The sequence below is a fragment of the Ascaphus truei genome, chromosome 1 (assembly GCF_040206685.1).
Source record: "Ascaphus truei isolate aAscTru1 chromosome 1, aAscTru1.hap1, whole genome shotgun sequence".
NCBI classification, from domain to species: domain Eukaryota; kingdom Metazoa; phylum Chordata; class Amphibia; order Anura; family Ascaphidae; genus Ascaphus; species Ascaphus truei.
The window spans coordinates 34,874,970-34,898,189 of record NC_134483.1 but is presented as its reverse complement, the minus strand read 5'-3'; the positions used below and the strand labels follow the sequence as shown (position 1 = coordinate 34,898,189).

The window sequence follows — 23,220 nt, the reverse complement described above, 5'->3', positions numbered from 1 at the left end:
TCTGTGGGCCCTTGACCCCCCTTCCTGCTTCCTCAGAAAGTGAAGGAAGGTAGGTGGTTCCAGATGGCCTGTGTACAGCCCCTGGTAGGTGGGTACATTCCATGAGCCTGCCTCTTCTAGAAGTTTCTAAGGGAGAGTAGGCTAAAGTTAGGGCAGTCTTCCTCTCCACATTGGAGAGAGGATGTGTAGAGAGTCTGCCTCTCCACATTGGAGAGAGAGGATGTGTAGAGTCTTCCTCTCCCCCTGGGAGAGAGAGGATGGAGGAGTGTGTCCCTGTCTGACCCCTGGCCAGGGTGAAGGAGGGATGGAGATGGTGGGAACTATGAGTCTTCCCCATTGCGGGGTAAGCATGTTCAATTGGCTGGCTAGTCAATACCACCTGTAGCTGGAGCAGTGGAAGTAAGCACCATCCAGAAGTCCTGAGGCGTATGAGAGAAGTATGCTGCTGAGCTGTATGATGAAGGCTGTGAATAAAGATCCTGCAACTATACTTCAGCCTATGGTGTCAGTCCCTGGGCTGAGAGAAGGTATGTGTGTAGTGGTGGGTGCTGACGCCTACACTATGGGAGCCATCACTACTGGAGGTGCTAAAATACCGAATGAACCAGAATCCTGTGGACCAGTCCTGTTCAAGTCTCATAACACCCTGCAGACCACAGGGTTACACGCATATAATGCGATCTTATGTCCTTTCTCACCTATTTTAACCCCTGCAATATCTGGATGATTCCTTATTGATTCTGCTAATGGCTCCATTATTAGTGCAAAAATTAACGGGGACAAAGGGCATCCCTGTCTCGTAACATTAAATATTTGAAATGGCTGGAGTGTGTGTTTTATTAATCTGGAGTGTGTGTTTTATTAATCTGGTTCAATGTATTTATAATTCGTCTAGTGTTATCCTTGGCATCCCTTTTTGGTATAAATCCGGTTTGATCACCGTTCACCAGATCCGTCAAATATTCATTGTCTGTTTGCTAAAATTTTGGCAAGAATTTTGACATCTACATTTATAAGTGATATTGGGCGATAACTTGCACAATTTAATTTATCCTTATCTGGTTTAGGGCTAACCATTATGTGGGCTTCTGACATATATTGGGATAGGTTTCCCGAGTCTCTTATAGTGTTGAACATGCTCTGAATGTGACTATAAGAGAGTTAGCAAAGAGTTTATAGTATGTATGTGGTAGTCCGTCAGGGCCTGGACTTTTCCCACTAGGTACATCTTTAACAACTTTCTCTGTGTCCTCCCATGTTATAGCCGCATCAAGTTTATCTCTCGCCTCGGGTGTAATTGTTTTACTTTGAATATCCTTCCTCTATATATTCCTGCTGCCTATTTTGCATGGCTTCTATATTGTATAATTTCTCATAAAATAAGCTAAACTCTTCTTTAATAACGTTTGGATCCTGTGACACGACTCCATCCTGCTTCCGAATGTTGCTGATATTATATTGGCTCAGCTTTAACTGATTGGCTAACAGTTAGATTGGCTGACATCGTATTACCTTTCTCATAATATTTATGTTTAAGCCAAGTCAATGACTTTTCTATTTTTTGAGTTGCTAACAAGTTGAATTTTCCTCTGGCTGTTATTAGTTCCGCTAATATCTCCTTATCTGCTGCCCTCTTATGTTTTGTTTCAGGGTCTTGGATTAATTTGCTTCATTTTCAAGTTCTCTTACTTTTTTCCTGAGGGAGGCTCGCTGAATGAACACCCCTTATGACACTTTTATGAGCTTCCCACAATATTGCCGGGGATATATTCCCTACGTTATTTTCTGCGAAATTATTTTTAAGAGCATCCTCAATCACTAATACTACATTACTGTTTTTCAGTACGGACTTGTTCAATCTCCATGTCCACTCACCTTTCTGTATAGACCACCTTTGATTTTATTTTAATGGTGCTTACATCGATAAGCTTTGTTTTCTTCCCTGGATGGGATTATCCCTCCCACTAAATTTCCATTTTCCCGTGCCTGCCACTGAGAAGGAGGAAGAGTGGCAGAACCGCTGAAGGGAGGGAACCTGCGGCGACGGAGGAGCTGACGGCCTGTAGAGGCAGGTAAGCGGAGGTTGCGCTGCGCGCCCTGAGTCTCCCAGAGGGTAGTCTGTGTGTTGCGCGGACGGCGCTGACAAATCAGATTCCTAACCGTACCCCCCTCTTCAGGAACGGCCACTGGACGGTCCTCAAAAGGTTTTTCTGGAAACCTCCTTCTGAAGGCTCTAAGAAGAGCCGGAGCGTGAATGTCCTTTAAAGGAACCCAAGACCTCTCCTCGGGTCCAAAACCTTTTCATTGCACCAGGAACTGGAGTTGACCCCTGGACACGCGGGAATCCAATAGAGATTGAACCTCATACTCTTCGTTATTTTGGATGGTAACTGGATCCGGCTTGCAAGTCTGGTCCGGGAAGAAATGACTGGTGACGAAAGGTTTTAAGACAGAAACATGAAAAACATTGGGGATCTTCATACTGAGTGGTAGCTGGAGGCGAAATGCCACAGGATTGATCTGTTCTAAAATAGGAAAAGGACCCAGGAATTTAGGTGCCAATTTTGGGTATGGTACCTTTAAGTGGATATTTTCAGAGGAGAGCCATACCAAAACCCGTGGACTGTACCTGGGCGCAGGACGACGGCAGCGATCAGCCTGAAGTTTAGATCTGCGGGAGGAGTCGAGAAGGGTAGTCTGAATCCTGGACAATGCTGCTTGGAGAGAAGAAATGCGTTCGTCTACGGCCGGTACCCCAGAAGGAATGTTGGAGATGGGCAAGCAGGGAAAGTGAAACCCATAATTTATAAAAAAAAAAAAAAAAAAAAAAGGGGGGGGGGGGCCACTCACGGGTGGCTTCATTCTTGCAGAATTAACAGCATACTCCGCCCAAGTAAGGAGTTGAGTCCAATCATTCTGGGAATCAGAAATAAAGCATCTTAGGTACTTTTCCAGGGACTGATTGATTCTCTCCGTCTGTCCATTGGACTGTGGATGATAAGCAGAGGAGAAGGAGGAAGAGATGCCCAATCTCTTGGTGAAAGTTCTCCAAAACTTGGACACAAACTGGGACCTTCTGCCAGAAACAATGGAGGAAGGAATCTCATGAATCCGAAAAATTTGATCCGTAAAGATATCAGCCATAGTCCTTTCAGTGGAATAAAATGGTCCATCTTAGAGAATCTATCCACGACCACCAAGATTGTGTTCATTCCTCTGGATTTGGGCAACTCCACGGTGAAATCCACCAAAATATGGGACCAGGGATGGTCGGGGACTCGTGGAGGTAACAGAAAACCTTGGGGTTTTTGATGGGGTGTCATGTTCTGTGTGCAGATAGGGCAAGGGTGGGTAAATTCCAAAATATCTTGGGACATTTTAGGCCACCAAAAATTGCAACGAATAAGGTCAATAGTCTTTTTAAAACCTGGATTACAAATTTGGGGGGTACGAAGAGTTTGTTGTCAGGAACCTCCAAGTGCTTAGGAATGCGTCTCTGAGAATGCATAATCTTATCAAGGTTCTTGAAGGTAGATGTGGCAAGAATCCTCTCCCGTGGAAGGATGGTCTCCAAGGACTCCTCTGGTCTCTCCTCAGAGGAATGTTGTCTGGAAAGTGCGTCCGCCTTTACGTTTTTTGTCCCGGGAATATAAGAAAGGTGAAAATCGAATCTGGAAAAAAAAAAAGAGACCAACGAGCCTGTCGTGGACCAAGGCGTCGGGCGTTCTCGATGTAGAGAAGGTTTTTGTGATCCGTGAGGATAGTAAACATCTCTTTCGATCCCTCCAAGAGATGTCTCCACTCTTGAGAGCCATCTTCATGGCCAGGAGCTCCCTGTTACCCACGTCGTAGTTCCTCTCAGCAGATGAGAACTTCTTGGAGAAGTATGCACAGGGATGTAACTTGTCTTGGGGCGTAGGTCTCTGATACAGAACTGCCCCTGCGCCGCAATCGGAGGCGTCGACTTCCAACATGAAGGAAAGATCGATGTTAGGATGACGGAGGATAGGAGCGGATACAAAAGCTTCCTTGAGTACCTTGAAGGCGGACAGAGCCTCGGGTGACCAAGCAGCTTGATCGGCCCCTTTCTTCGTAAGAGCTGTGAGGGGTGCCACAATGGTAGAAAAATTACGTATAAACTTAGGATAGTAATTCGCGAATCCCAAAAAGCGTTGTATGGCCTTGAGGATATTGGGTCTTGGCCATTCGGTCACTGCCTGAAGTTTAGCGGAATCCATCATAAAACCCTAGTCAGAAATGATGTAGCCCAGGAATTGAGTAGAGGTCTGATGAAAGGTGCACTTCTCCAGCTTGACGTACAGATGGTGTTCACGGAGACGAGAGAGAACGTAGGAAGTGTGGCAAATATGATCCTGGAGATCCTTGGAAAAAATCAGTATGTCATCCAAGTAAACTATTACAAAAATGTTGAGTACCTTACGAAAAACGTTGTTAATGAAGTCCTGGAAGACTGCTGGAGCATTACATAGGCCGAAGGGCATTACAAGGTACTCGTAGTGGCCGCTATGTGTGTTGAAAGCCGTCTTCCATTCGTCCCCATGTCTGATGCGCACCAGATTATAGGCCCCACGTAGATCCAACTTGGAAAAGATCTTAGCCCCCTGTAATTTATCGAACAGTTCGGTAATAAGGGGGAAGGGGTAACGATTCTTAATGGTGATACGGTTCAAACAAAAGCACATAGGATAGGGGGGGGGGGGGTGGGACTGAGTGCCCTTCACAGAACCAGAGCCTGTGAAGAGGGACAATGTAAAGCATACACCACAAACTGGATTACTGAGCTATATGTGCATGTATGTGGATGAGCAGGTGATTAGTTGCTCAGCAAGTACCAGCACCATATAGCAGATGACAATGACATGGACCAGTCCCTAAGGAGGAACAGATATAATCAGAACCAGTGCTAACCTTGGCGTGGCACAATGTATAGTAGTAAAATTACAAACAACAATGTGTGGGTTTACAAAGAGTCTATATATAAAGTCCACTGTCAGTAACAGGGCAATAGGTAGAATATATATACAAAAAATATATGTGCGCAACCCAAAATACAACTCAATCGTGTAAAAGACAATGTCTAGTGGTGAGACATATATTCCTTATATAATTGTGTTTAGTAATAAAAAATAGGTGAATAATATAAGGCACAGCCCAACTGTGGAAGTGAAAAATGTAGATAAACCATACAAAACCGTTGGTGTTTGGCGTATGCTGCCCTAAATAAAGAGTGGCTCGGCACTCTCACGAACTAGAGATAAAAACAAGAAAAAAAGCGCAAAACGCAAATAGTGAAGTATGTCAAAATCAAAATTTAAGTAAAATTGGTGAGTAATCTGCGTACATTTAAAACATAGATCATTAGCATTTACGTGTATCAATACACGAAATTACCACACAGCAATCGTCAGGGTGGATGATTTGGAGGGGTAGCTCTGGTGAGTCATCTCCTGCTGGTTCTGGATGCCATCTGCGTCTGTCGCGGTGTCAGCAACTTGTAACCAGCGTCCGATTAGTCCAGGGAATGGAGATGGAAACAACACCGGATCGTCTGCCTTGTATTCCACACTCAGCGTGTGTTGCAAGTATAGTCCAGCCTTGTATTCCACACTCAGCGTGTGTTGCAAGTATAGTCCACGGGTGACGTCATATTGGCGCGCGATCACCAAGGCTGATTTTCCACGCCGAGTGCCGGTTAGGCTGACTGTGCTTGGGACTATTTCCTCGTGTATTCACTGTGACAGAAACCAGGGGTTGGTAATAAACTCCATATACAGGGCTCCCAGGATACTGAACAGTTTCTGTCCTGTCTAAGCTGAACAGGGCAGCCTCGTGGTACAGGCACTCCATTCCACAGTTTGTCTGCTGCCTGTTTTCTGTCACCTGTCATGCTGATTAGAGTTCAGGTATATAAGACCTGTTTCCTGTTTCCTCTGGGCCCCGCCCAAGAGCCTGGAAGGCTGCTGAACTGCAGAGGGGTGAGAAAGCCTCTTTCCCAAATCGCTTCATTCATTCTGTTAGTTTGTCTAAAGACTGCAAAGGTACTTATTTTGTTGGTGGAAGTGGACAAGCCACTTCCAACTCTGAGTCAGGGACATCTAAGTTTAAGTTATCGCTCAGACGAGCAGCTTTTTGTTTGGCTTTGTTTTCTGTTTAAACTGTGGCAGTCTCAGTGCCTGGGACTGAATAAACCAGGCATAGCCTGTTTAAAGGAACAGTACGTGACGTCTCATCATTTAACCTACCCTAAAAGACCGTGTTCTAACAGTCCCGGACAGACGGCGGAGCCCCGGAGTAAGCCGTTTGTCACATATGGTGGAGAATGCGGGCAGAACACTAAAAGGTCTGGGGGTTAAAGAACTTTAAAGAAAAAAAAAAAAAAAAAAAGGTTTTTTTTTCTCTCTCTCCAAACAAGATGGAAGACGTGGTGAGTGCACTGGTACGCAATGTCGCTGTCCAGAGAGACGCGAATGAAGCCCTGCAACAGGCGAATGCAAACCAGCAAGAGACAAACCGCTTGCTGAAAGAGGAGCAACAGCGGTTCGCTCAGGGCTTACAGCAGGAACTCGAGATCCTGAGGGAGACTATCAGTAACCTTCCACTGGCAGCGGCAGCCCCAGTTCCGAAAATGACCAGGGCAAGCCACTACCTTCAGAAGATGGGACCCTCGGATGATGTGGAAGCCTATCTTCTCACGTTTGAACGCACGGCACAGAGAGAGGGATGGCCAGAAGCTGAGTGGGCTGGTCTAATCGCACCCTTCCTAAGCGGCGAACCCCAGAAGGCTTACTTTGATCTAGAGCCAGCCGAAGCTAACGTCTATGCAAAATTGAAGTTCGAGATCCTCGCCCGCCTCGGCGTAACCACGGCTGTTCGCGCCCAAAGGTTTCACGCATGGTCCTTCACGATGGATAAAGCCACCCGAAGCCAGATGTATGACCTCATCCACCTCGCCCGGAAGTGGCTACAACCCGAGATCAACTCAGCAAGCCACATCGTGGAACGGTTGGTCATGGACCAGTTCTTGAGGAAACTTCCCTCTGCCTTACGCCATTGGGTCAGTCGGAGTGACCCCCACAATGCGGATGAGCTTGTGGCCCTCGTAGAAAGGTACAATGCAGCAGGAGAGCACCCGCAACCCACAGTCGTGGAGCAACCCCACTACCCGAGGTTCCAGGACTCTTCCAGAGACGGTAAAAGGGTACCGGGGTTAAGGGGAGCTGAAGAGCGGCGACCACCTTCACGCAGCACCAGCAACAGTGGTTCGCACATTAAGGGCAATAGCCAACATGGGGAGCCGGGAAAAGGCTCTAAGTGGGACACAGACTATGTACCTAAATGTGTAAATTGTCATGAGAGGGGCCACACAGAAAAAATCTGCCCACTAAATGATGAGCCCATGCAATGCAACAGCGTGGAACCTTATTCGCTGTTGTCCCAATGTATGGGCCCTAGCCCAGAGGACCCCTTGAATAACCATCTGTGGGCATTTGTAAAGGTTAATGGTAAGAGGGTTCGGGCACTTCTTGACTCTGGGAGTATGGTCACACTAGTGTCCGAATACCTATTGCCCATTAAGAAGAAACAGGTAAACAGTTCACAAAGAGTGGCAATTTGTTGTATACATGGGGATAATCATGAATATTCCACTGTTGATGTTTTTTTTGAAACAGAATTTGGTTCTTTAGATTTCAAGGTGGGTGTTGTACCCAAACTGGCACATGATGTGTTAATAGGGACCGACTTTCCCCATTTTCTAAAAATGTGGTCCCCAGCTCAGAATAGCGCCCAGAGTTCAATAGCAGACCATAACGAAGTGTTAGAAGAAACAAATCCTTTCCCTTTTTCAGAAATGGAGGTTGACGAGGGCCCAAATAAGAAAGGGGAAAAGGAGGAGTGCTGTGAAATTCCCTTCCCCATCACTACTTTGGTAGGGAATACCCCAAATCAAGATGTTGATCAGGCACTTACCACCCCAGTACAGGATAAGACCCTCGCTGACCTAGAGGTCAGTCCTGGGAGTTTTAAGAAGGCCCAGTGGGAGGACCCCACATTAGCGGTAGCAAGGGGAAATATACGGGACCAGAATAGTACTCATGGCCAACCAGATAAATCACTTGCTTACCCCTACTTCGAGGTAGAGAACGACCTAGTATATCGGGTTGATAAAAGAAAATCAGTTACAACTAAACAATTGTTGGTACCACGGACATTCCGTAACGTAGTATTACACCTCGCACATAGTCATCCATTGGGGGGACACCTAGGGGTGGAAAAGACAAAAGAAAAGGTTCTCCGAAGCTTTTATTGGCCTGGGGTTCTGGCAGAAATTACAAACTATTGTTCCTCATGCCCAGAATGTCAGATCACCGCCCCGTTCAAAGCATACCGCAGCCCATTGGTACCCCTTCCCATAATAGAGGTACCATTTGACCGGATTGCTATGGATCTAGTAGGACCCCTAATAAAGTCTGCTAGGGGACATCAGCATATATTGGTAATATTAGATTATGCTACCCGATATCCGGAGGCAGTTCCCCTACGTAGCACCTCTGCTAAAAACATAGCAAAAGAGTTAGTACTTCTGTTTTCCCGGGTCGGAATTCCTAAAGAGATCTTATCTGACCAGGGAACACCATTTATGTCCCAAGTAACAAAAGAGCTATGTAAACTCCTAAAAATCAAGCATCTCAGAACCTCAGTCTATCATCCACAAACAGATGGTTTAGTGGAAAGGTTCAATAAAACCTTAAAGAGCATGTTACGCCGGGCGGTCGATAAGGATGGGAAAAACTGGGACTGTTTGTTACCATACCTGTTATTTGCCATTAGGGAAGTTCCCCAGTCATCCACAGGCTTCTCCCCGTTTGAACTATTGTATGGCCGACATCCAAGGGGCTTACTGGATATAGCCAAAGAAACTTGGGAACACGAGGTTACCCCTTACAGAAGTGTAATAGAGCATGTTGCCCAAATGCAGGACCGCATTGCTGCAGTCCTACCCATAGTGAGGGAACACATGGAGAAAGCTCAAGAAGCACAAAGGAATACGTATAATAAGGGTGCTAGGGTCAGAATTTTTTTTCCAGGTGATAGGGTACTAGTTCTGGTTCCCACCGTGGAGAGTAAATTCCTTGCTAAATGGCATGGGCCATATGAGGTCTTGGAAAGAGTGGGAGAAGTAAATTATAGGGTAAGGCAGCCAGGTAGGAGGAAACCTGAGCAAATTTACCATATAAACCTACTCAAGCCCTGGAAAGATAGAGAGGTCTTGTTAACCCTAGTACCCCCAGGTCCGTCAGAGAATCAAGAAACTGACCCAGAGGTTAGCATAGCTGAAACACTGTCCGTGCATCAGAAACGAGAGGTCCAGAGTTTAGTGAGAAGGAACAAAGAAATCTTCTCTACACAGCCAGGTAAAACTAACGTAATTAAACATGACATAGTTTCTGAACCGGGGGTCCGAGTTAACCTTAAACCGTACCGAATCCCAGAGGCCAAGAGAGAGGCTATAAGTTTAGAGGTTAAAAAAATGCTAAAACTAGGCGTAATTGAGGAATCCCAAAGTGGGTGGAACAGCCCTATAGTTTTAGTCCCAAAGCCAGACGGTACAACAAGGTTTTGTAATGACTACCGGAAACTAAACGCGGTGTCAAAATTTGATACTTATCCTATGCCCAGGGTGGATGAACTTGTAGAGAGACTGGGCAAAGCCCGATATCTCACAACCCTAGACCTAACAAAAGGGTACTGGCAGGTTCCCCTCACAGAAAGGGCAAAAGAAAAAACAGCCTTCTCAACCCCAGACGGCCTCTTTCAATATAAGGTGCTGCCTTTTGGCTTACATGGAGCTCCCGCCACATTCCAAAGAATGATGGATAAAATTTTAAAACCACATGTTCGGTACGCTGCCGCCTACCTGGATGATGTGGTAATCCATAGTGAAGATTGGCAGTCCCACCTTCCAAAGGTCCAAGCTGTGCTCGACGCAGTTCGGTCTGCTGGACTAACTGCTAACCCCGCTAAATGCACTATTGGTCTGGAGGAGGCCAAGTATCTGGGGTATTCTATTGGTAGAGGGTTACTCAAACCACAAACACTCAAAGTAGAGGCGATACAAAATTGGCCAAGGCCAGTCACAAAAAAACAAGTAAGGACCTTTTTGGGGTTAATTGGCTACTATAGGAGGTTTATTCCCAATTTTGCAACTATGGCAACCCCACTAACCGACCTCACAAAAGCAAGAGGACCGCTAATGGTAAAGTGGTCCCCCGAAGCCGAACAGGCCTTTAGAAGCCTGAAAGAAGCTCTCTGTGCCCAACCAGTGTTGGTCACACCTGACTTCTCCAAAGAGTTCGTAGTCCAAACCGACGCATCTGAGGTAGGGCTGGGGGCGGTACTCTCCCAGGAGTCTCAAGGGGAGGAGCACCCCATCCTTTATTTAAGTAGGAAACTAAATCCCCAGGAGAAAAATTACTCCATAGTCGAGAAAGAGTGTCTTGCAATAAAGTGGGCTGTAGAGACACTCAAGTATTATCTGTTGGGGAGAAAGTTCCGATTGGTCACAGATCATGCACCCCTTACCTGGATGTGTCAAAATAGGGAGAAGAACGCTAGGGTGACCAGGTGGTTCCTAAGCCTGCAGCCCTTTAAATTTTCTGTGGAACACAGGTCGGGGCACAAACATGGCAATGCCGACGGGTTGTCAAGGATGCACTCCCTAATATCCATGGTCGCTCACCCCTCGAGGTCTGAGCTGGGGGGGAGGATATGTGACAGAAACCAGGGGTTGGTAATAAACTCCATATACAGGGCTCCCAGGATACTGAACAGTTTCTGTCCTGTCTAAGCTGAACAGGGCAGCCTCGTGGTACAGGCACTCCATTCCACAGTTTGTCTGCTGCCTGTTTTCTGTCACCTGTCATGCTGATTAGAGTTCAGGTATATAAGACCTGTTTCCTGTTTCCTCTGGGCCCCGCCCAAGAGCCTGGAAGGCTGCTGAACTGCAGAGGGGTGAGAAAGCCTCTTTCCCAAATCGCTTCATTCATTCTGTTAGTTTGTCTAAAGACTGCAAAGGTACTTATTTTGTTGGTGGAAGTGGACAAGCCACTTCCAACTCTGAGTCAGGGACATCTAAGTTTAAGTTATCGCTCAGACGAGCAGCTTTTTGTTTGGCTTTGTTTTCTGTTTAAACTGTGGCAGTCTCAGTGCCTGGGACTGAATAAACCAGGCATAGCCTGTTTAAAGGAACAGTACGTGACGTCTCATCATTTAACCTACCCTAAAAGACCGTGTTCTAACAGTCCCGGACAGACGGCGGAGCCCCGGAGTAAGCCGTTTGTCACATCACGCTACCTGTGTAGCAACTGCATGGACTATACTTGCAACACACGCTGAGTGTGGAATACAAGGCAGACGATCCGGTGTTGTTTCCATCTCCATTCCCTGGACTATTCGGACTCTGGTTACAAGTTGCTGACACAGCGACAGACGCAGATGGCTTCCAGAACCAGCAGGAGATGACTCACCAGAGCTACACCCTCCAAATCATCCATCCTGATGATTGCTGTGTGGTAATTTCGTGTATTGATAAACGTAAATGCGAATGATCTATGTTTTAAATGTACGCAGATTACTCACCAATTTTATTTAAATATTGATTTTGACATACTTCACTATTTGCGTTTTGCAATAGGTAGAATGTCTATTGGTTGATATAGATGTGAAAAAATGTGAAAAAAATGTAAAATTTAAAGTCCACAATGCTGCCCCAAAACCACGGATCACCAATCCTGGATGTAGAACAGAACAAACAAAAAGAGAAACAGGAGCGCTAATGGTAAACAGCAGATGTAATGGTGGACAAGAATAAACAAACAGCAATAAGTTTGTTATACACTAAAGAGACAACACAGTATGTAACAATGAGGTTATACTAAATAACTAAAGATGAATAAAAAAAAAAAAAAAACTTTTGACTGTGTGAGAGAAGATGGCCCGGTATGGCTGTAAACCTGGGCAGTCCACTGTAGCACAAGGTAGGTGTCCCCCCGAATCAATGGTGCTGCACGTATCCTCAGGAGCCGATTCAGGAACCGATGTTGCTGCCACAGCCTCTCCCTTTGCTGCGCTCGTCCCACTATAGCCAACTCACCTTTCTACTCTCTGCTGTCCTTGCTGCTTCCTCCTCTGCTTGGCCACACCCAGCAGGTTGCTGTTCAAACCTCTGTAATCGATGCAAGGTCTTAACGAGCCATCTTTCTTTTTCACGAAGAAAAAGCCAGCCCCTGCTGGGGAGTTGGAAGGGCGAATGAAACCTTTCTTGAGATTCTCTTGGATATATTCATCCATGGCCTGTGACTCTGGTAATGAGAAGGGGTAGGTCTTGGACTTGGGAAAGCAGTAACCTGGAACAAGATCGATCGGGCAATCGTAGGTCCTGTGAGGCGGCAAAAGATCTGACTGGACATTATTGAAAACATCACGGAACTGGTGGTAGACAGGGGGAAGGGTAATCTCAGGGACGGAGGTATTGGCCAAGAGTTGGAAAGCCTCGCCTGACCTCGGATTCCAAGTGATGGGGGAAGAGGAAGTCCAGTCAATCTGCGGATTGTTAAGATGTAACCAGGGAAGGCCAAGGGTAATGGGTGTTCCAGCAGCATGGATGGCATCGAGGACAAAAGTCTCCTTGTGAGGGTGTGAGGTCAGAAGGAGAGGGACTGTCTCTAAAGAGATGAATGCCGGGGTAAGAGGAAGTCCATCTATACTGACCAGTGCGATGGGACTTTTCTTTCTCACGAGCGGTATGGGATTCAACCTGGCGAATTCTAGATCCACAAAGTTTCCTCCTGCTCCAGAGTCAATGAACGCTGCGGTCAAGGTCTGAAACTTATCGCCTGTAAGAGAGATGGGTATGGTGAGTTTCTTAGGGAGTTCTCCCTTATGGAGGGGACGAGGAGACATGACACCCAGAGAGAGCCCCTCCGTACTCACTGGGTGTTCCCATTTCCCGGTCGCAGGGGGCATTCCCGGACTAGGTGTTCAGCGGATCCGCAGTAGAAACACCATCCCCCGGCATAGCGGAATTGCCGTATAGGTGTGCGGATGTGTTGTACCCCCAATTGCATCGGCTCTGGTGGCTCCATGGCAGGGCGAAGAGGAGTGATAGCACTAGTAACCACAGGGGTACTGCCAGGAGTACTGAGGAAGGGAGGTTGAAAATGCTGATGCTCGGAGCGGCGTACCTGGATACGTTGATCCACTAGGACTGCTAGTCGATGAGAATCTCCAATTGATCTGGCCTGGGTTGACGAGCGAGTTCATCCTTGATGGGATCTGCCAGGCCTTGCCAGAATACAGAGACGAGAGCCTCCTGCCCCCAGTTAGTCTCGGCTGCGAGGGTCCGAAACTCCACGGCATACTGAGTTCGTCGCCCTTGGGTAATCTGTAGGAGAGAAACAGATGCCATCTCCCGGCGTGCGGGAGAATCGAACACTTGCTGGAATTCAGCCTTAAAGGCCGGGTAATCCCGCAGACCAGACCCATCCCCTGTGCTGAAGGGGGAGGTAGGAATACACGCACCCACAGCAAAGGGAGCGTGTCCGGAGTGTGGTATTAAGCGTTGCCAGGCCAGATGTAAGTAACGTAGACAATACTTGCCAGTACCAGGTGTAGGAGTAGAATAGTGATTGCCTTGCCGAGGACAGGGAGCGGAGAGATGAGGAAGGTTGAAGTCCAAGCCGTGATCGTGGGATGCCAGACTATACGTAGTCCAAGGAGAGCCGAAGTCGAGAGCCAAAGGGGGTAGTCGTACGAGCCGTGTCAAAACCTGTAGTAACCGAGAGTACACCAAACACTTCCATACAGAGACTATGTCGAGCGATGAGTGAGGGCTCAGAGATGCTAGATAAGGCTGGGCTGAACAATCAAGGATGTGGGAGGGTCAGGAGGACTGCAGGGAGCCTCTCTGGATTGGTGTGGCTGATACAACCCAGGTGAGCACTGGTAGCACTCTGATTACACCCGTGTGGTGTACGGGGGCGGAGCCTCACAGCAGGATTGGAAGTAGAAGAGTGGATGCTGGGCGCGCGTTCTGTAAGCTGCATGTGCACGCGACCAGCGTTGGAGGAGGACACACGTGTGTGCGCGGGACGGAGGACACGCTTCTGCCACTGAGAAGGAGGAGGAGCGGCGGAACCGCCGAGGGGAGGGAGCCTGCGGCGACGGAGGAGCTGACGGCCTGTCGAGGCAGGTAAGCGGAGGTTGCGCGGACGGCACTGTGAAATCAGATTCCTAACACTCCATTTGTTTGACAGTAGATTGGTGGAGTCACAAATCCTTAGCAATGGTTTTGTACCATTTCCAGACTGATTACCTTTTCTGAGGTCCTCGGATATTGATTTTGATCATGGTATGATGTGTTTTCACACACCTGTATGGTGAAGCCAAAACTCAAAAAGTTTCTGATCTTAATATAGGGTGGGGGCCTCCCAAGCTCACACCTGAAGATCTACCTAATTGTTTAAACACCTGATTGTAATTATCCCTTTTAATTTAGTTGATAAAATCAGGGTTTCACTTACTTTTCCACATACCTTGACTCTTAAATACTCATTGTTTGTCTAACTCATACATCATTTTTGTTTCAAAAGACACAGAATTGGATAACATAAACCCTATTGGATATTTTAGAAAAAAATAGTTTTGATTCAAGAAGGTTATCATGGAAAAGCTATGGTATTTCCGTAATTATCATTGCGGTTCACAAGCTTTTTCCCACCACTATATATCTCTGTTCTGATCTCTCACTTGGCACGTTAACCCTCATTCATTTTGAAGGCTCTCTTCCAAACACTATTAATATCTCAGTAATGTACATGGTTGACACCATATAAATAAAAATATACAAATACGGTATTGTCACGATCTCACATCTCACTAGCTAATAGCTGCTCAGAATATGTTCTTGCCAAAAAATATACCAACACATAGTTTCCTTGCTATTTAGCCCAGGGGAAAAAAACATGACATTTTGTAGCTATTTACTCAGTATATGCAAATAGAAGAGGACATACAGAGACGTATATGTATGAGCATAAAAACATGGGGTGCAAGGGCATCAGCAAACCCAACTAGTCCAACTAGTTCAGGAGTGGGGGGCGTCGGTTCATTTGCTCTTCATTCAATGGTTTCCTATCAGCCTGACATCTTTGCTGGAAGATGTGATGGGTGGGTGTGGGTGTTTATTGTATTGTTTGTTTGTTTTTTTTACAATAAGGCACCAGTTGTTTCTTTTGACTTTGAGTGCCGAAGTGTAAAAGGCAACAGAGTACTAAAGACATTCCAAGTCCAGGGCCATGTGATGGTAGCACTGCTCATGGCAATGTCCTCCTCTACTGCTCTGATCACAGCCACCGTTTCATAAGATCTGCCCTGGCAATCAATGTGATGCAGGCCTCAGTGTGACGTGAAAATGTTTAAAAGCAGAGGAGCACTGCTCGTCCTGCCCAGTTTGTGTTTGCTCTGGGCTAAACCACCTCAAGCTTGAGACCTTTTTGATCTCACTAGTCGATTGTAGTTTTTTCTTGGAGCCGGTTGGATCTGGCCGTGTGCTAGTTTGCACAAGTAGTATTTCAAGTGTTTAATCATAAAAGAAAGGAGACACCATGGTATGTTATATCTCTCATAATCCACATTAAAACACTGTCAATAATGTCTGTCAGAGCCCTGTACTTTAGTCCCCGTGTATCTACTTATACCGACTGCTGTTTAACCTTTTAACAATGGAGATGCCTTCTAAGTATTGCAAAGCAGAGAAGATTGTTGTGTATTTTATAAATAATGTTTTTAGGTACTTTCTGTACATTTTCGCTTCTAAGCTTCATGGGTAAATTGGTGAAGAGACAATAGAAGAAATTATAGCAAAATGTACAGTATAAGCGTCTGTGTGTTGAATGGTCATTTATCTCCCCTATAGCAGTGCTTCCCAACCTGTTTTATATTGTGCACCCCCTGCTACAAAATATGTTTTCTGTGAAACCCCTAATTAATAGATGTTATTGTCTAGTCATCAGACTATTGCTAACAAAGCTGTTTAACTGATCTCAGGTAGTATAGTGTCCTGAGCTTGTGAGGGGAACATACGCTTAATAAGGTCTCAAATGGCACCTACGTCTATGCAGATAACATGAGGGATATAGCAGTCAATTACTGGGGGAGAGTACAAACTCACGCCCCATAATGCCTTGCAAAGCATTGTGTGGAGTGACTTTGGAAGCTTCTGCTGTAATATACAGCTATGCCACCCATGCTAGGTGAAGTTTGAGGCCTTGCTAAGTGTGCAGTTCCCACACGGGTTCAGGAACTAACTATACTGCCTAGGATCTACCATTACATCTTTTGGGGAGGAACAATTGGAAACACCTCACAAACCCCTACGGGTTCTCGAAACCCATTAGGAATCACTGCCTTATGCCATAGGTACCAAGTCAATAACAGTGTAGTAGTGCTGATTCGACAATACCACCCTTTTATTGAATAAAATCCACAGTGTCAATAAAATGCACTTGGTAAACCTTGCTAAAAAAAAACCTCTGGAAATCTGGATAACATTTTGCATACACATGTATGTACAGACGCAGCCACCAATATCCGATCACTTGCCTGGGTAAAAACTAAAGCATCTCACAGTAAATGCCTCAACATGCCTCAGCATTTCTGTGAGATTCCTAATGGCCCATCGGATTAACGCAGCAGGAGTCCCTGCTGTCCCATTCAGTTTGAAGGGGGCTGCAGGGATCCCCCGCTATGTTAATCCGATGGGCCATTAGGAATCTCACAGAAATATTGAGGCATGTTGAGGTATTTACAGGGAGATTGCCCCAGATTTTCCAAGGCAAGTGATCTAATACTGGTGGCTGCATATGTATATCTTTATTTATATAGCGCACACAGTGTACTCGGCGCTTTACAAAAGAGACAATACAGTCCAGGGAATTATAATACAATAAGTGCAACAAAGAAGATAAGACAATAGGAAAGGAAATCCCGGCCCCAGAGAGCTTACAATCTTAGTGGTATGTTGGCAAACGTAGACAGCAGGTGAGGGAATAAGGGCTGTAGATGGCAGTGCTTGGCCACATTGGTTGATAGGAGTGACTGTGAGTGTGGGACAGTAGCCATGAGTCTATACGGTTGGGATCGAGAGGGCATGTGGTAGAGGGAGAAGAGAAAATCATCTTAGAAACTTCAAACTCCGTAACAGGAGAAAAGGAGCCAAGAGTGGAGGGAGGAGGTTTAGGTAGAAGCAGAAAGGAGGGGGAGGTGACCGAAGGAATCTCATTGTGGATAGCATCTGCCTGGCCTTTTAAAGTGGTCGGCAAACACTTCATGATAAGTGAAGACAGGATGGGAAGTTGGTCGGAAGAGAAGGGAGTCAAATACAGAGAAAAGATGGTGTGCATTGGATTTGTGAGTGTTGATGAGTTAGGAGAAGTAGGGATCTTCATCTTAGGGAGAGCAGAGTTAAAAAAAAAAAAACATGTCAAAGCTTTGCCCCTTATAATTACTATTTGGGTGGAGTATCAACAGAAAAAAGTTTTATTTTGATGAAGTATTTGGCGGCATCAAGTGGGTATTTTTCACACCTCGTTAGCCAAGGTGGGGTAATCATGCCACCTACATTAGTAAACAGGTCTGCAGAATTTGACACATTCCATTATATGAGCGTCATGTGACTCCTCCCTAACTCAATTTGCAAGCTACTATAATCTGCACTGGGGTGGAGATTGAAGCAAAGTACTTTCAAATATTAACGTGGTGAATATTAAGCACTTTACACTGCTGCAAAATGACCATGATGCATCCCCCTCTAAATCTTTATTTCCACATTAAATGTGATTTTTTTTTTTTTTTAAATCAAAATGAAAAAAAAAATAGCCCCTTTCATTTTCAATAGAGGCCTGCAAATATTACAAAGTAACACATTGCAGGCCCCTCTGTCAGAGAAAGGGTTAAGCTTCAAAACTTTTATTGTGATATTTTCATGGAGACATCAGATTTTATACCAGCATGCACTTCTTCTGCCAAATGCAATGTGTCTACACAAACACACAACTTGGACATGTGATGATATTGAATGCAGACATCTTACATTTTAGTCACAGAAAATACGGAGGTTGTTTTTTTTTTTTTTCAGTGAACATTTTTTGTTTCACTTCAAAGTGCAATTGTTGAACTATTACGGTGAATTGATGAGATAACCATTTGTTTGACATTGTATTATTTTATTTTTTTTAAACAGCAATGACAGCAAATGCAACTATAAGACAAGTGGAAGGCGATGCCTGTATTTGTCGGGTGGGGGAGCAGCAACTGCAGGCCTGGCTTTCAGTTACTGCAGCAGGCCCAGTAACTAATCCCAGCTGAGCTTTGCCTGTATATATCAGACACTTCCCGGCTGCCTTTGCTAGTTGCAAAATCAGAATCACCATTCACCCCTCCTCCTCCTCCTTTTCATACTCCAACCTCCTTCTGCTTTTCATACTCCCTGTTCCTCCTCCTCCTCCTCCTCCTCTTCCTACTCCATCCTCCTCCCCCTTTTCATACTCCCTTCTCCTTCGTGTGGGTAGGGTTGCCAGGTGTCCAGTATTAAACTGAACTGTCCTGTATTTGGACACTCTGTCCAATAAAAAAAAATGCATGTGTCCTGTATTACCTCCCTGGACATAGTGACCTGGCTTGTGGATTTCCCCGAGCAGGGAGAGAGCAGGGCTACTGCTAGGGGGCTGGCCAGCTTCTTCCACCCTGATTGGCTGTTGCTGGATAATGCAGCCAATCAGGAGGAGGTGTCAGGAGCCTGGGGGTGGAGCCAAGGAGAGGAGGAAGCAGCATGGAGCAGAAAGAGGTGAAGGGGTGTGTGTGTGTCTCACGAGCACGTAACACCTTTCCCTATAGTCCAGTATTTTTGGAGAACCCACCAGGCAACCCTAGGTGTGGGCCTCGCTCTTATCTTCAGCGCCACACCTTCTATGTCAGGGTAGTAAAGCCAAAGTTTATAACTCTACCAATTTGTTACCAATCCATTACCTACGTCCACCCACACGAGCACACCAAGTTTAATTTCACCCACTTGATTTGTACATACACCTTGACTTTAATATTTGCAGCAGCATCTCATATTCTTGCATCATTGGATTCCTCAAGTGACACTTGTATTTTGATTTCACAGGCCGCACATTTGAAAGTGTTCTATGGTATTTATGTTGCCTTCATGTTACAGGACGATCTTTCTGGCTCGTACCCAAATTCAAGCAAAACTGGCACCTCATGGTTGCCGTGGGGACAGCTTTCCCAGAATAGCAGGAGGTACTGTGGGCCAGTTACTATACTCAGACAGAACCTATTTTAGGGTGCCAATGGATTTAATGTACAAGGGGAATGGATGAAATGGAGGCCGGGGCAGTCACCTGATCTTTAAAGATGACACAATGTTAACATTTCTTTGCTTTTGTTTTTTTTCCTTTCCGTGCCCCATACTCCATGATAACTAAAGTGTTAGAAAACAAACAGGTTGCCTTATCTATTTTCACAGAATCAGGACCATGGACAATACGGAGTGTTGCTGGGCATCCATTGAAACAGCTGGCAAGAGAAGACCTATCTATTGCTGGAAAACACACATTGAATTCACTTATTCTGAAAAAAAGCACGGGAGGTGTCCTCACCCGCAAGGTAAGGTGTGTGAGCGTGTGTGTGCGCGTGTGTAGAGCGAGAAAGAGGGAGGGGAAGAGAGAGAGACAGGGGGAGGGGGAAGAGGGGGATAGGGAAGAGAGAGAGGGGGAGGGGAAGAGAGGGGGAGAGGAAGAGAGGGGGAGGGGAAGAGAGGGGGGGAAAGAGAGAGAGGGGGAAGAGAGAGAGAGTGGGAGGGGGAAGAGAGTGGGAAGGGAAAGAGAGAGGGGGGAGGGAAAGAGAGACAAGGGAGAGGGGAAGAGAGAGACAGGGGAGAGGGGAAGAGAGACAGGAGAGAGGGGAAGAGAGAGAGACGGAGAGGGGAAGAGAGAGACGGAGAGTGGAAGAGAGACGGAGAGGGGAAGAGAGAGACGGAGAGGGGAAGAGAGAGACGGAGAGTGGAAGAGAGGCGGAGAGGGGAAGAGAGACGAAGAGGGGAAGAGAGACGAGGAGGGGAAGAGAGAGTGGGGAGGGGAAGAGGGAGGGGAAGAGAGAGGGGTAGGGAAAGAGAGACGGGTGGAGGGAAAAGAGAGCGAGAGAGATGGGGGAGGGGTAGAGAGCGAATGAGACGGGAGGGGAAGAGAGAAGACAGGGGAGTGGGTGAGAGACAGGGGGCAGGGAGCGAGAGAGACAGGGGGAGGGGGATAGAGAGAGATGGACAGGGATAGAGAGAGGCGGAGAGGAAAAGAGACGGAGAGGGGAAGAGAGAGAGAGATGGAGAGGGGAAGAGAAAGGAAGATGGTAAGAGAGAGACAGGAGGAGGGGAAGAGAGACATGCGGAGGGGAGAGAGAGGGGGAGGGGAAGGGAAGAGAGTGGGGAGGGGTAGAGGGAGGGGAAGAGAGGGGAGGGAGGGAGAGAGAAAGACGGTGGAGGGAAAAAGAGCGAGAGAGATGGGGGAGAAGGAACAGAGTGAGTGAGTGAGTGAGTGAGTGAGTGAATGAGTGAGACGGAAGGGGATGAAAGAGAGAGAGAGAGGACAGGGGAGGGGAAGAAAGAAAGCGACAGGGAGGAAAAGAGAGAGAGAGACAGGAGAAGTGTAGGAGGGGAAGAGGGATGGATGGGGGGAGAGAGAGATGGGCAGGGGGGGAGAGAGAGTTTCGGTTCCCCAGAATTTCACAATATAGTTCTAGGGTTCCTTAACCAAAATAAATGTTGTAAAACACTGGTCTAAGGCACAAACATTACAGATGTAAAAACGCACATAACAGGCCTGTGAGAGCAGATAACATTGTGCTTGAATTAGCTGCTCATGGAAAAGGGGAGGGGATAAGGCATTATTGCATCTGGTAGCATGTGCCAGTGCCAGCAATAACACCTCTACATCTGCACACTGTGCTCAAGCAGGGATATCCTGAAACCCTGACCTGATGGGTGGGGGGGGGGGGGGCATGAGTACTGGAGTTGAGCACCCCTGGCATACTGTATGAATAAGCCATTTTGCAAATCAATAGTCATTTGCATTATCGTTTACATATGTTGCCAAAAAATTATTGTCAAATCTCCATTGGTAACAAATATGCCATTTTTGTTTCCCGTGCTCCAGCCCTATGATCAGACCTGCTGCACAGTCAATAGTAATCTTGTAATAAAGTGCATCGCGTTGCGCATCTTCAGCTTCATGACCCACTTATATGTGTAGCCTGGTGCCCCTGGCTATAGCCTTTCACTGGCCTCAACACTAAGTCCTGATAGGAACAGGCAGTGTTGGGGTTAAACTCCTGCGCAGGGCCTAGCCTGCAGTTACAGCCAGGATAAGTACTATGTTGCCTTATCCAGGGGCAGGCCTAGTTGGAGTGTCATACCTGGGGAGGGTACTGACTGGGTCACATGTATATGGTGTGATGCCTGTCAGTACCTAGACCTGCCCTGTTATGTGGCGGAGTTACAAGCCCTTCCCTCTGGGTATAAAAGCTGACATTCCAGCAAATTGAGTTGTGCTATGATTAGGCTGTGGTATGGTCCCTGCAAGAAGGTAAATGAGCTGAGGAGGGACTCTTGGGGCCTCAAACCCGTGGAGTCTGCTCCAGGGAATGGAGATGATGCCATGCTGTCTACCCAATAAATGTGCTGTTGTACTAGCTATAATGTGTGGTCGTTGTGAAGGAGAATTTGCCTGTGGGGACCATCCTCCTTCCAGCAGGATCCTCATGGGATGGAGGCGCTGCACCCTGAGAAGGAAAAGCCTGCCCTGTTGCTGCTCCCATATATCATCCGCGGAGCAACTAAGACCTCCTGTAACCAGCAGGTGATCAACAGTACCAGGGACATACCCCTGTAGTGGCCAGATGTCCCGTGGCAGGGGGAACAGGGGCTACATATGTATTACATCTTCACCAAGTACACAGATTGGTGGGAGCAATAGGACCCTAGAAATGCCTACCCCTCCCCATTTCAAATGAAGCACCCCAGTGACTCCTGGATACCTTAGCTCGGGTGGGCAACTCCAGTCCTCAAGGGCCACCAACAGGTCAGGTTTTAAGGCTATCCCTGCTTCACCACAGGTGGCTCAATCAGCTGTTCAGTCAAAGACTGCACCACCTGTGCTGAAGCAAGGACTGATTGAGCCACCTGTGCTGAAGCAGGGACTGATCGAGCTACCTGTGCCGAAGCAGTGACTGATTGAGCTACCTGTGCTGAAGCAGGGACTGATTGAGCCACCTGTGCTGAAGCAGGGACTGATTGAGCCACCTGTGCTGAAACAAGGACTGATTGAGCCACCTGTGCTGAAGCAGGGATATCCTTAAAACCTGACCTGTTGGTAGCCATTGAAGAATAGAATTGCCCACCTCAGCCATAGCCCCATGAGGGTTAAATGAGAACTTACAACTGGGTTGCTTAATTGGAAATTGCCCGTATTTTATTTTTTAATGATTTTTGTAAGGTACGCATGGGTTCATACGGGACATTTTCTTAGTGCCTCTCCCCCGTGACTATCCTCCTATGGTTGCCTCTGATAGGTGCAGATGGAAGGTGAAACGGCTCAGTGGGTGCTTAACATTGTTCATGGAGGATTACTGTACGAGAAACTGCCTGCATTCCAGGAACATGAACGGACATCTCTCACACCCCTCAATAAGGCTTGTGGATTAAACTGGAGAATGTGTTACAGCACCAGTCCTGGTTTCAACGTTATTATTTTTGTTTGTTTGTTTTACTATATGCAGCACGTGAGTCGCTTTGATCAGAAATAATTACCTAGGCTGCCGATCGATCACTTCACCTGCGATCGATCGGCCAATAGTCTGCTTGTGTGGGTATCTTAGTGGCAGCCTTCTGACTCTGTGCCTCAGTCGGGGGAAATACTGCAGCCACAGTGCAACATTGTAAATTGCTACAGCAATCAAAGGATGATCAGTTCAGTAAAAAAATAAATCATTACACATTGCATTAGGAGTTGGGTTTCCACGGCTTCTTCTGTCTTTTCACTGCCGTATCAACTACTCCCTACTCCTCCTTCCCTTTTATTTTCCTCT

At 46.6% G+C, this 23,220-nt stretch overlaps 1 long non-coding RNA gene across 1 annotated transcript; it reads left to right on the top strand.

Annotated features, from left to right (window-relative positions):
* Nucleotides 1–18,649: 18,649 nt before the first annotated feature.
* Nucleotides 18,650–22,838, top strand: LOC142468898 (uncharacterized). The gene is made up of 3 exons (XR_012788900.1): nucleotides 18,650–18,922; nucleotides 19,610–19,749; nucleotides 22,705–22,838. It is a non-coding gene; the product is annotated as an uncharacterized LOC142468898 (long non-coding RNA).
* The last annotated feature ends 382 nt before the right edge of the window (nucleotides 22,839–23,220 follow it).